Here is a 12,348-nt window from a genome sequence, read left to right as displayed (position 1 = left end):
GACCCTCATGGAAAGTAACGTTGGAAGGTGGGAGTTAGGCACAACTAAGATGTTTTTAAAAAGGCTTAAGAACAAAAAGGCTTGATTGGAATGCTCTCATCAACTTTTTCCTCAAATATTTTTTTAAGAGGAGCTTAGCTGAGCCTGTGTGTGACTCCACTGGCCAGAGAAACTATCTCCAACAGAGGTGGTTGCAGAACCAAAGGCAAGATTGTTGTTTCAGTTCAGTGATACCTCCAAGCTCCACCATGCAGCCCAGATAAATTTTTTAAGAAGTCATTTGTTCAGGGATACCAGTTCTTCTACTGCTTTGGGGATCCCTGTATGCTTTTGCCATGTGGCGCCCCACACCTTTAAGGCAAGTCTCTGCACAACACATACTGGTGCATAATGGCTTCTTTAGTAGATCAAAGTGACATTTTTAGAAATAGGAAGTTGAGGAGTTCATGATGGTCCCATGATGTTTTTCTTAAAAGTCAATTGGTTTCCAAGGGTATGCTGCACTTTGTGTTTAAAGAAGATGTAAACTTGTTCTGGTGAGGGTACCGATAGGAGGATTGCCTCCCACAGAGGTATTGTCTGTATTAAATATGTATAGCCTGACTAAACAAGATCCATAGGGAATAGAAAGTGTTTAAATAACTGCATTGTAAAGACAAAGAAGAAAAACCAAAATTAAATAATACGATAAAACATCTTTGATATTTGCATACTTTTGTCATTATGTTAATACCAGACCTGAAGACAGTCAGTAGGGAGAAATTCTGCATAAACTAAGAAATGGTCCCTATGAAAGTCCACAGAACTGTAACATATTCCTTTCAATTTCTTTCTCTATGTTTGTCTTTAAAAGCCAATATGAGATTCAGAGCCCCCTACAAAAACTCAGTTGTTGAGATGTGATTTATGAAACATCAACAACTGTGAATATACCCTAACATGTAGCAAGCCAGAACATGTCTCTGCTGCATCATTTGTACTGAAAGCCATGGGGGGGAAATATGGGGTCAGTATCCACATTATAAGAATGAAATACAAACTGAATGCATTCATGTTGCCTACTTTGCAAGGCCACTCTTTGTGTTTTGCTTCATGAAAAATCATTCAGTGTTGATTATCAATGCTGCAACATTGATTATCCAGACTACAGGCAAGGTGTTTAAAGCTGAAAGGATGAGAACAAAACTCCTAAAAATGGCCAGAGACAGCAAACAAATATATTTCCTTGGTTGGCTCCTGGGAAAATAAATGTCTCAGTGCACAACACATACGCTGTGTGACACACCATCATATGTGAGACATGGGGCTCAGCCAACATAATATTTCTATTCTTATTGCTTAGAAAGTAAATTAAGACTTTGTTCATCTGCTATGTCAGGTGGAGGTTGCTCAACCTAAACAAGGTGGAGGCAGGTCTATCCCCTCTTGTGCCTTTAGGACGAGCATAAATAAAATTCTGGAACACACTCCTTGCAAACTCCCTTTCATGTTTTCTTCACAGGGATGGAAAATGCTGCCATCTGCATACAAACACACAGCCTTATATGTGAAACAAACGGGGAACCATTCACTAGGCAAACTGGATGCTGAAAAGGCCCATTTGTCTCTTGTGCCCAATACCAAACCCTTGAGCCTAGTATCAAGCAGTCTGTCATTTGCAGGACTGCACAGTCTGGGATGTCTTAGCATTCAAAGCATGGTAGCACTAAGAGGTCACTAATTCACTGTGGACACAGAAATCTTCTTACACAGTTTTTCTTGCATAGTGGAGAAATACACGTCTCTTTGGTAACTCCACATTGCTGTTAGGGGTATAAAAAGATATCCTCAGCATCCAAGCAGAAGCAGTAATGTTGCGAGCCAGCTAAATCCCCCAGGCGCACCAGACCAAGTAGGAATACAATCCATTTTAATTTAATTTTAAGTATTACAGACTGGAGATTTTCTTAACTTTTGTTTCTATCTTCATTGTAAACAACCATAACCATCCTCCAGTAACCCTCGTTACACATTGCTATCAAGTTTTCTTTACTGTGTTTCATGTTGGCTATTCCCAGTGCAGTGTATGTTAATCTTTTTCAAAACAGGCCTTGAGCTCACTCTAGAGTATAAGAAGGTTTGCTTTTTTTTTCTTAAGGGAAAAATACAGATGATCTCCTTCCAAGTAGAGATCAATCATCTTTAAAGAAATTCTGTATTGGATTGTTCCCTCTTTTTGCTTAGTTTCCCTTTGAAATAAGAAAATAACATCCTCTTGGGGGCTATCACAAGTCAAATGAAGCACATGATTGGGAAAAGACAGCACGAATTCACCAAGGGCAGATTGTGCTTCACAAATCTGATTGCTTTCTACAACAAAGTAATTTGTTTGGTTGACGTGGGGCAAGCAATGGACATTGTCTACCTGGGTTTCTCCAAGGCTTTCAATAAGCTTTCCCACAACCTGAGAAACCAATGCATTACAGGCTACAGAAAGTGGTCGCTGTGTTGGGTGGGGAACTACCTGACAGACCATTCCCAGAAGGTGGTGGTAAATGGCTTCTTTTCAAACTGGAAACCTGTCACGAGTGGGGTCCCATGAGGATTGATACTGGGCCCAAGACTATTTAACATCTTCATAAGTGATCTGCATGATGGGATCAAGTGTACCATGGTGAAGTTTGTCGATGACGTAAAACTGAATGGGGAAGTGGATACTTCGGAAGGGAGAGCCACCCTGCAGGAAGACCTGGGTAAGCTGGAAGAGTAGGCTAAGAAGAATTTTCTGAAGTTCAACAAGGACAAGCGTAAGGTCTTGCACCTGGGAAAACATAATCCAGGGGTGCAGCACAGGCTGGGATCTACCTAGCTGGGAAGCAGTGCTGTGGAAAAGGACCTGAGCGTCCTGGTAGACAGCAAGCTCAATATGAGTGAACAGCATGCTGCTGCTGCTGCTGCTGCAGCCAGTGGGATTCTGGGCAGCATTAGCAAGGGCATCATCAGCAGAGACCCACTCAGACAACACATCATATTCATGGGGTTCACTTGACCCCACATCTCAAGCTTGTCCCTCAGGTGGGATCAGGTTTCTGATGCATTCATCTTGTTTGCCTAAACATTGGCATTATAGCTGCTATTTCTCAGTGTACTTATCCAGTGGGCTGTCCATGATGCGCAGAGACAAAAAGCCTGAAGCCCACAGCTCACTCACAGCCCAGAAGACAGGCTGGTAGGAACTACTCAGACAAGCTGGCAGAAAATATGGGCATTTTTTTCCTGAGACTTTTTCCATCATTAACTACATATTTAGGTACCCAGAATCAAGATGCAAACATGCAGTAGGGGTCCATAATTAATCTTCTGTATATGCCATATGGAAGACTTGTAAAATTTATAGAAATAGATCTTCTCATGTTAAACTGAACCAGGTGGGTGTTGAAATTACTATGCTTTGCTTATGATTCAGTCTCATAGTGGTAAAAAACATTCCCAGCAAACTATCATTGCTGTATGTCAGGGCAGATCTTCCCTGAATACCAGACGGAGTCTTTGTGCAGAATTTGACTGCAAAACAGGCATGACCAGCCCAGAGCGATCCCTGCAGACACACAGCTTCTGCCTTTCCTGCCAGCAGCACAGCACGACAGGCAAGGGGCTGCTGGGGATGCATCTGTGCTGTGTCCCTGGCCTCAGCCCCATTTGCAGCCATTTCTGGTCTCCGTTAGAGCACCCCAAAGATATGGGTGCTGCCCCTGGACACTACAGCTTCCCACGAAAGGCTGTGCTGTGCCCAGCCACTCACTCCTGCACCCCGTCTCTGACTTGCCTGGCTGCTCTTTGGCTGGACCTGCGGATCTGCTTCCCTACGGGCAGCCCTTGCAGTTTAGCAGCTCTGAGCTCTCCCTCACCAACCTCTTTGTCCTGATGCTCTTGAAGCCAATTTCATTATGCAACTTTCCAAAGCTCTTGGGCAATCTGCTTTCATTCTCCCGCTTTCCTTTCCTTATCAGTATTTATACTCTTAACTCCAGTACCTCATTCTTTACACATGGCATGTCCCTCTTTCTAATGCTTGATTACTTTTTGCACTCACTTATTCAGAGTGACCTTTTTCACTCCTAGTGTATTTATCGCTAGATGGCTCTCATAACCCTTGGGCATATTGTCATTTATCTTTCAACCCATTCAATTTTCTCCCCTTCCAATTCGTCTCTGCTTAGTATCCCTTTTGTTCCTCCAAATATTGTGCTGCTGAAAGCAAAGCATTTTAAATAGTAAAAAAAAAAAAAAAATAAAAAAATTAATTGTTGCCTAGCTGCTTCCCCGCTATTCTGTTTCCAGTGGTTGTATTTCCTTAGAGAAAGAACATCCAGATGCTTTCAAGATGAATGATTTAAATGTAAGATTGAGGAAAAGAGCAGCAAGGCAGGAGCTGGAGGATGACACAGCAGAGGGGCTGGGAGGACAGCATGTTTGCTGCCTTTGCCATCCAGCTGCCAGTGCAGTAGATGGCACAGAAACATCAAATAGTGTCAGGCCATGTATGATTCACCTGTCGTATCTTCCTCGACTAAGGCAAGAACTGATTCATTCTAGAGAGAGTCTAAACACAACATCTGGATCTTAATAATCCATGATGTTTTTGAAGCAAAGCTTTGCAAAACAGTTCAATCCTTAAATCCGATCCTCACTTCTCCTCTGATGCATTACAAAAGGAATTAGCCACACTCTAAATTGGAAACCGTATTGTTCAGTTCTTTAGTACAGCTTGTGCTATATATATCTAGCTAAATCTGCTGCTAACATGCTGGTTTCAAAGTAACTTCATGAAAAGTGGACTAGATTTTTTTGTTATGATGGACAAGCATCTTTTGCAACATAAGGAGAGCCCAGAACCAAATTAATTGGAATTTTTAGTGCCCTCAGTATTCTTCTGGCCTAGACAGACATATTTTTTGAACCCCAGTTGCAAAGGCTGACTACAGGATAGACTCCAAGAGCTGGCAGCCTTCTCCCTTGTACAATGAGTCAGTCAAATCAGCCTCTTTGTTCTGTACAGAAAGATAAAATGAAATTGCCTTTTCTTCCCACTTTAAGATATAACATAACCTGAACAGACAGTTACTAAGGATCTTCCTGCTCAACCAAGATGATAACTGCAAAATGGAAGTTATGACTGGGAGAAAAGTATCAACCAGCTGTGTTGACTGAACTGCAGTGCATTAACTTATCCATTGCACAGAAAAAGGATTTTCAGCATTGATAAATGTCACAGTCTCAAAACATCCGTCAGCCTGAATGTACAGTTATGTATTTACTTAAGGAAGTTTAATCCCTGAAAGCAAGCCTTGGAAGTAAGACACACAGTAAAACAGATATACTTGCACAGTGACTGACATCCATCACCAAGATTTTAGTCTACTAGGGTAAAAATGTAAGGATCAGTGGAGAATATATCCACATTTCAACATTTGGGCAGATCGAGAAATACCTGTATTTAAGTCTATGTGGCAGTTTGTTCTCACCAAACATTTTTCCTACTGACCAGCCAAGGTAATCCAAAAGTCCTACTACTCTGCAGGTCTCCTTTTCCACTTCAAGAGATGAAGAGCACACTTTATCTCCTCCCAGCCCTGGCAGAAGAGCTTGGCACCTCTTCCTTCCTGCAGACAATATGTGAGAAGCTTTCTGTGCTTAAATTAAGCAACATAGGTTAGTGTAAGCCTCCTGTGTTCTTCTCTTTCTGCTTCTGCTGGGCTAGTGCCAGCTGAGCTTCATGAAACACTGAGTCTTGAGTTTAGCACTCCAGCATTGTGTGCACCTCTTGGGCCTATTGTTTCAGGCTGCCGGCAGACTCAGGCATGCACCAGCTTGCAGTTACATTAGTCTTGTCATTTTTTCTCTTGCGAATATAGCTGATAGAAACTTGTACTGTCTCACGAAAATAAGTATAAATACTGATCTAATCTGAGCCAAGTCTTTAAGCAAGGGCATGTAGTACCTGTGGTTTAACCAGCAGAGACAGCTGTGTAACATGGAGACAGCAGCAAATCCGATGGCTAGTAGTCCCATTTTCCTGCTTTTACCCTAATATAACAGTTTCACTATAATTGGATAGCAGTGGAGAGGAATTCACGTGACATTTTCCCTAACACATAAAGAATAATAACATGCTACAGGCTCCATTGGGCTGCAACTCTGGATGAAGTGTTTCAGTAGTTCTATAAATATATTTATTTGTCATTTTTTTGCCATTCTCATTACATGAGCATTTTAACATTTTCATATATTTGAGTTGAATCAGAAATGTTAAAGTTCTGTACTGTGTTTCAAAGTCTAAAACAATTCAGTGCAAACAAAGTACCAGTGTAAAATAGTGAAATATCGGTATCTTGTTTAGAAACCATGTGATTCAACCAGTGCTGCACTCATCGACTGAGTTACATGCAAAGAATCTGGCATCCCCAAATGAACTCATTTCATTCTCTGAGTATGCCCTGGCTTCTTTTTTTTTTGAGCAGAGATTATATCCCATCAACACCCATTGCTTTTGCCCATGGTCTGGTGAGGTAGGTTAGCCTAACACAGAAAAATATCGCGAACTCAGGAGCACCCAGTTAGCTTACAGCCCTTTTGGTGACTAAGTCTTTGATTTTGGTTCCAAGATGAAGATGCAGGATTCCAACTGGAATTAACTCACCTGCACACTTTTCTTCCCAAGCCCACACATGGGCTCTGATATGTGACACGTTTCCCATGGCAGCTCCAGGTGACACATTTTTGCTGTCAAATGACTGACACTGGACAGGCTCAAGGAGATCTAATTTGTGTGTTAAAGAGTCATAACGGCAGGAAGCAAACTACTACAGACAACCCATGTTTGTATTCAAAATACCTGCCAAATATGCCTGATTTCCTTGCTTTTGGGAGAAAAGTCTCAACTGAATGTGGCAGGTGCGTGGGTAAAAGGAGAGTGGTGAAGCAGTGGTTAAACCTGGATTTGAAGAAATTAAAGTTTCAGCAGTTGGAGGAATTTCATATGTGTTTTAAATGTAAACTTACTTAGGAATTCCCAGACTAATTTTTATAGGTTGAATTATTTAGAAAATACTGTTCCCTCTAAAGGATTCTTTCCTCAGGTAATTGATAAATATTTATAACCAGACTCCCTCGTAATGAAGATTTTTGCCTGGGAATAACAATTAAGAGTCTTTGTCAAAATCCCAAGTTGAAAATAACTGTCATTCAAATGTTATTGTTTTTGAGTATGTGTAAAATATTGCCTTCCAAGATCCAAGGAAAAATCTTTGTTGGCAAGTTGTTTGAAACAATGCCTAACTAAATGTGAAGGGGCTTGTCTTAATAGCATACCAATGAAGTGTAACTGGCAATCAGGTGTGACTTGTTTAACAGATTAACAATATGTTTCTCTAATAGGAAATTTGTTACTCCATATTCAGCATTGAAGATTTGCAGCTACTTAAAAAATCTACAGAGACTTTCAACTTAATTAAGGTTAAATTTACTTTGAAATCCATAACAGCCATTTAAAAGCAAACTAGCAATATTATACATCTGGAAAATCACACTTTCATGAAATTCTTTAAGCCTTTTGTTAAGGGTAACTCATTTACCCCTAAAAAATAAATGTGAATTCATTGAACTATCAGTAACAGCTGTATCTAATTCTGTATTTTTTTTGTGTGAAAAAGTCAGAAGTCTTGACTTTGTTCTTATTTGATTTGTAAAAATTTCTAAATACAAGTGGAATAGGAATTTGGGGTTATACAGATAATCATAATTCCTTCCATGCCAAGCTACTGATGTGTTCCTGTTTACTGATTCCACAAATTACTGTGGCATTTGTCAACTTGCTGCAGGTGACCATTTCTGTACAAGTTTGGTCTAATCATAGAATTCTATGCTTACTCAGCTAACTAAATAGACACCTCTCTCCCATCCAAGCAGCTGAGATTTCATGGCCTTTGTGTCAACGGGTTACTTTTTTCTGTAGCCTGCATCTGCTCCAAAGTATCCCAAAGCTGCAGAAACATTTGATGAATGAAAGAGCCTTTCATGGAGTCTCGTTACTAAACGCTTTTGTTCTTGCTGCTGCTGTTGTTTTATCTCCAAACATCTGTATGCTATGTGGTGTTGCAAGATAAATACACCTCCTCTGTTTTTAGCAAAGATTGGCATTGTATGGCATAAATCAAAACATGTTTAAAGAAAACATGACAAGTGTTCATAAAATGCACCTATAGAAGACCATCTTCAGTCTCTAATTTCAAAACCTAACAGTGTTAGATTCCATTCTGTTTTTCTTAGCAAAACTATTAATCCAAATGAATGTAGATCTCTGAAAGAGCCACTTCCATTTCAACAGGTGCTTCAGTTCTTTATAGATAGGCAATAAAGCTTATAAAAATTGTTTGAAAAAGCCACATTATGAAGAAAATGGATAATCAAAAGGAACTGAAAGGAAACCCCACTTTGGAGCACATCATCACAATGGACCTCCTGAGGAGAGGATTTCTGATGAAGTACTCTAAATGCATCCTCTACAGAATAGGAAAGTCTTATAAATGCTTTTCTATTAGTGATAATTTTAATTTTTCAGTCTTTACATGGAAATTCACAGGCTAGTACAGGAATTCACCCTCTCATCTGGGCTGTCCGTTTTTTTTTTTTCCCAGGTGACTTATGCTTCTAAATCTCCTAAGCAACAAGTCAGCTACAGCTTCCTTTCAGAGACTATTCTCACCCTGAATTTATTTATTGTTTAAGAGTCTGAAAGATTTTCATTAGGCGTGTCGTAATGGTTCCTTTCCTTTGCTGAACAGAAATTGTCCCTTTTCTGCTTTTATCCCTTTGGGTACCAGCAGATTCCCACCCTCTTTAGCATGTTGATTCCTTCTGCCTTTCCCCATAATGTCCTTCCTCAGTGCTCTTTAAATCCTTTCCAGCTCTTCAGTATCACTACAGTGACCAGGCTTATCTCACTTGTCTTAGAATAGCTGAAGCTTTAATGATCAGCTGAACCAAGATGCCTGCATTAAAGGTGGCAAAAATTAGACGAGTTAATCCCAGCACAGGTGATCAGAAAGGATAATAGCACCATCAGCACCCTCTTTTGGTAAGATTTAATATGATATGTTTAGTTTACGTTGAAGAATCCTGTATGTCACAATGCACTTAATAATAGCCGTGTTTTATGTGGATCCTTAATTTCAAAGGAGAGTGAAAAATCATATAATTACCTAATTGGCCCAGAATCAAACATTTGTAGGGAAGACAAATGGAACTGTAGGAATTGTGGCCAATTTTTAGCTTTTCAACAAAAACAAAGAAATTAATATTATCAGACACTTCATTAAGAGTCATAGGAGTTTTCTGTTAAGCTCAAGTAAGGTTAAAGGGTTCTTAGTATTTAGGATACCATATGGATATATCATATATCATAAAATGCATGTAACGTAATGCACATCTTACTTTCTTTGAAGTCATCTTTATTCAATTTGAGATTTTAGATTTTTTCAACGTTAATTTTAAAGCCAAATTCCATGATGGTGAAAGCAACATGAACTGAAAACAAAACATTTATGTCTTATCATAAAGCCAAAGACAACGTACCACTTTCTCCTGTTTCTGATTCCAGCAATAAGTGCTGAAAGTTTACAGGGACATAGCATAACAGAATACCTAGTAGTATAAACAAAAAGGTGATACTTAGGCACACTCCTATTGTTAAAGAATATTGTTGTGTTTAATCCACACATACAGAGACCAAATCTGAAAAGATTTGAAATATTTTTAAATTAAAAGACAAGTTGTCACTAGGATTCATTTTCACAGGGAAAAAAAAAATATCTTCCATTGTAAATCATATAAAATATCCTGAGCAAAGCCAGTCAGTACCGGTTCTTTTAGTATGGAGAAGAAAAAGGCTTATTCTAACCCAATGAACATCTATCAGAGTTGAAATCATATCATAAGTTATTAAATCCTACTGCACCTCTGTCCTGGTTTTGTTGAAAACAAGACCAGTTTCTCTTTTAGTGAATTTTCCTTTCAGCTAAGTTCTTCTAAGTAACTGCACTTTTCTGAAGTTGGATACATATTTTTGTAAACAGACATAGCAATGGAATGCAAGGTCACTGATAAGAATGTACATCCCCTAAGTAAGAGGGGAAGGAGGAGTGAGCTGAACAGTTGACTAAAATTGACCAACTAAGTATTCTATCCCATCCATGTCATATATTATACAAAAGTGGGAGATCATGAGGGTCTCGACCTCTTTGACTATGACTGGCATCTGGAGAGAACCCTGCCAGTCATCCCTGCGATCTGAAGCCTAGTGACAGATCCTGCATCCCTAAATCCAGTTCCAGTTTGCTGCAGAGTCCAACCCAGGACTTCTGGGTGCCTGCCCTGCAGCTGCTGGAGCAGCCAGCTCTGATTTGCTGGGAAATTCAAGATTGATTTTGTGTATTTTGTGTCATTTCCTCTATTCTAATAGTAGAATTAGTAAAACATTTTTAACCTTTTTCCAACTTGCAAGTCCTCTCTCTCTTTGCCTCTCTTTGACCTCCTATTCCCTTTCCTTAGTGGGGAGGGAGGGCTGGTGGGGCTGGGGGAAGGGAATAATTCCCTCAAACAATAAAGCAATGCAATCCATCAATATTTTTGGAGTGACTGGGAGATCCCAGGAACTGGCTGTAGTAGAGGCTGAAATGAGCCTAACTGGAAAAAACTGGCAAAAGCTTCCCATTGTGACTGGCCCAGATGTACATTCTTGGCATGGACTACCTCAGGAGTGGTTATTTTAAGGACCCAAAAGGGTATAGGTGGGAATTTGTCATAGCAGCTGTGGACACTGAGAATATCGAACAGCTGTCTGATTTGCCTGGTCTCTCAGATGACCCTTCTGTTGTAGGACTGCTGATGGCTGACAATCATCAGGTGCCAATTGCTACCACGACAGTGCATCACCAACAATATTGCACCAATCGAGACTCTTCAATTTCTATCCAGAAGTTGATTGTTCAACTGGAAAGCCAAGGTATGATCAGTAAGACTCACTCACCATTTAACAGCCCAGTTTGGCCAGTGCGTAAGTCTAGTGACGAGTGGAGACTAACAGTCGGCTCTTGTGGCCTGAATGAAGTTACACCACCATTGAGTGCTGCTGTGCCTGACATGCTAGAACTGCAATTTGAACTGGAGTCAAAGGCACCTAAGTGGTATGCAACAACTGACATTGCTTATGCATTTTTCTTTATTCCTTTAGGAGCAGAGTGCAGGCCACGGTTTGTTTTCACCTGGAGGGGCATCCAGTACACATGGAATCACTTGCCCCAGGGTGGAAACATAGTCCTACCATCTGCCATGGACTGATCCAAACCACGCTGGAACAAGGTAAAGCTCCAGAACACTTGCAATATATTGATGACATCATTGTACGGAGCGACACAGCGAAAGAGGTCTTTGAGAAAGGTGAGAGAATAATTCAGATTCTTTTGAATACTGGTGTTGCCATAAAACAAAGCAAGGTCAAGGTACCTGCATGAGACATCCTGTTTTTAGGAATAAAATGGCAAGATGGGCGTCGTCAGATCCCAATGGATGTGATCAACAAAATTGCAGCTGTGTCTCCACCTGCTAATAAAAAGGAGACACAGACTTTCTTGGGCATTTTAGGTTTTTGGAGAATGCATATTCCTGACTACAGCCAGGTTGTGAGCCCTTTCTATCGAGTGACTCAGAAAAAGGACCAATTTGAGTGGGGCCCTGAACAACGACAAGCCTTTGAACAAATTAAGCATGAAATAACTCACGTGGTGGCCCTTGGGCCACTTCGGACTGGACCAGATGTTAAAAATGTGCTCTACACTGCAGCCGGAGATAATGGACTTACCTGGAGCCTCTGGCAGAAAGCATCAGGAGAAACTTGAGTTTGACCCTTAGGTTTTTGGAGTCGAGGATACAAAGGATCTGAGGCCAACTATACTCCAATTGAAAAAGAGATACTAGCAGCATATGAAGGGGTCCAAGCTGCTTCAGAAGTGATTGATACTGAAGCACAGCTCCTCCTAGCACCTCAACTGCTGATGCTGACCTGGATGTTCAAAGGGAAGGTTCCCTCTATGCATCATGCAACTGATGCTACGTGGAGTAAGTGGATTGCATTGATCACACAACGAGCTCACATAGGGAGTCCCAATAACCCAAGGACCTTAGAAGTGATTACTGACTGGCCAGAAAGTAAAGATGAGTAGGAAGTAACGCGTGCTGAAGAAGCACCACTGTATAATAAACTTTCATAGACTGAAAAGCCGTATGCACTGCTCACAGATGGATCCTGTCGTC

The sequence above is a fragment of the Nesoenas mayeri genome (genome assembly GCF_963082525.1).
Source record: "Nesoenas mayeri genome assembly, chromosome: 4".
NCBI classification, from domain to species: Eukaryota; Metazoa; Chordata; class Aves; order Columbiformes; family Columbidae; genus Nesoenas; species Nesoenas mayeri.
This window is presented reverse-complemented; position numbering follows the sequence as displayed.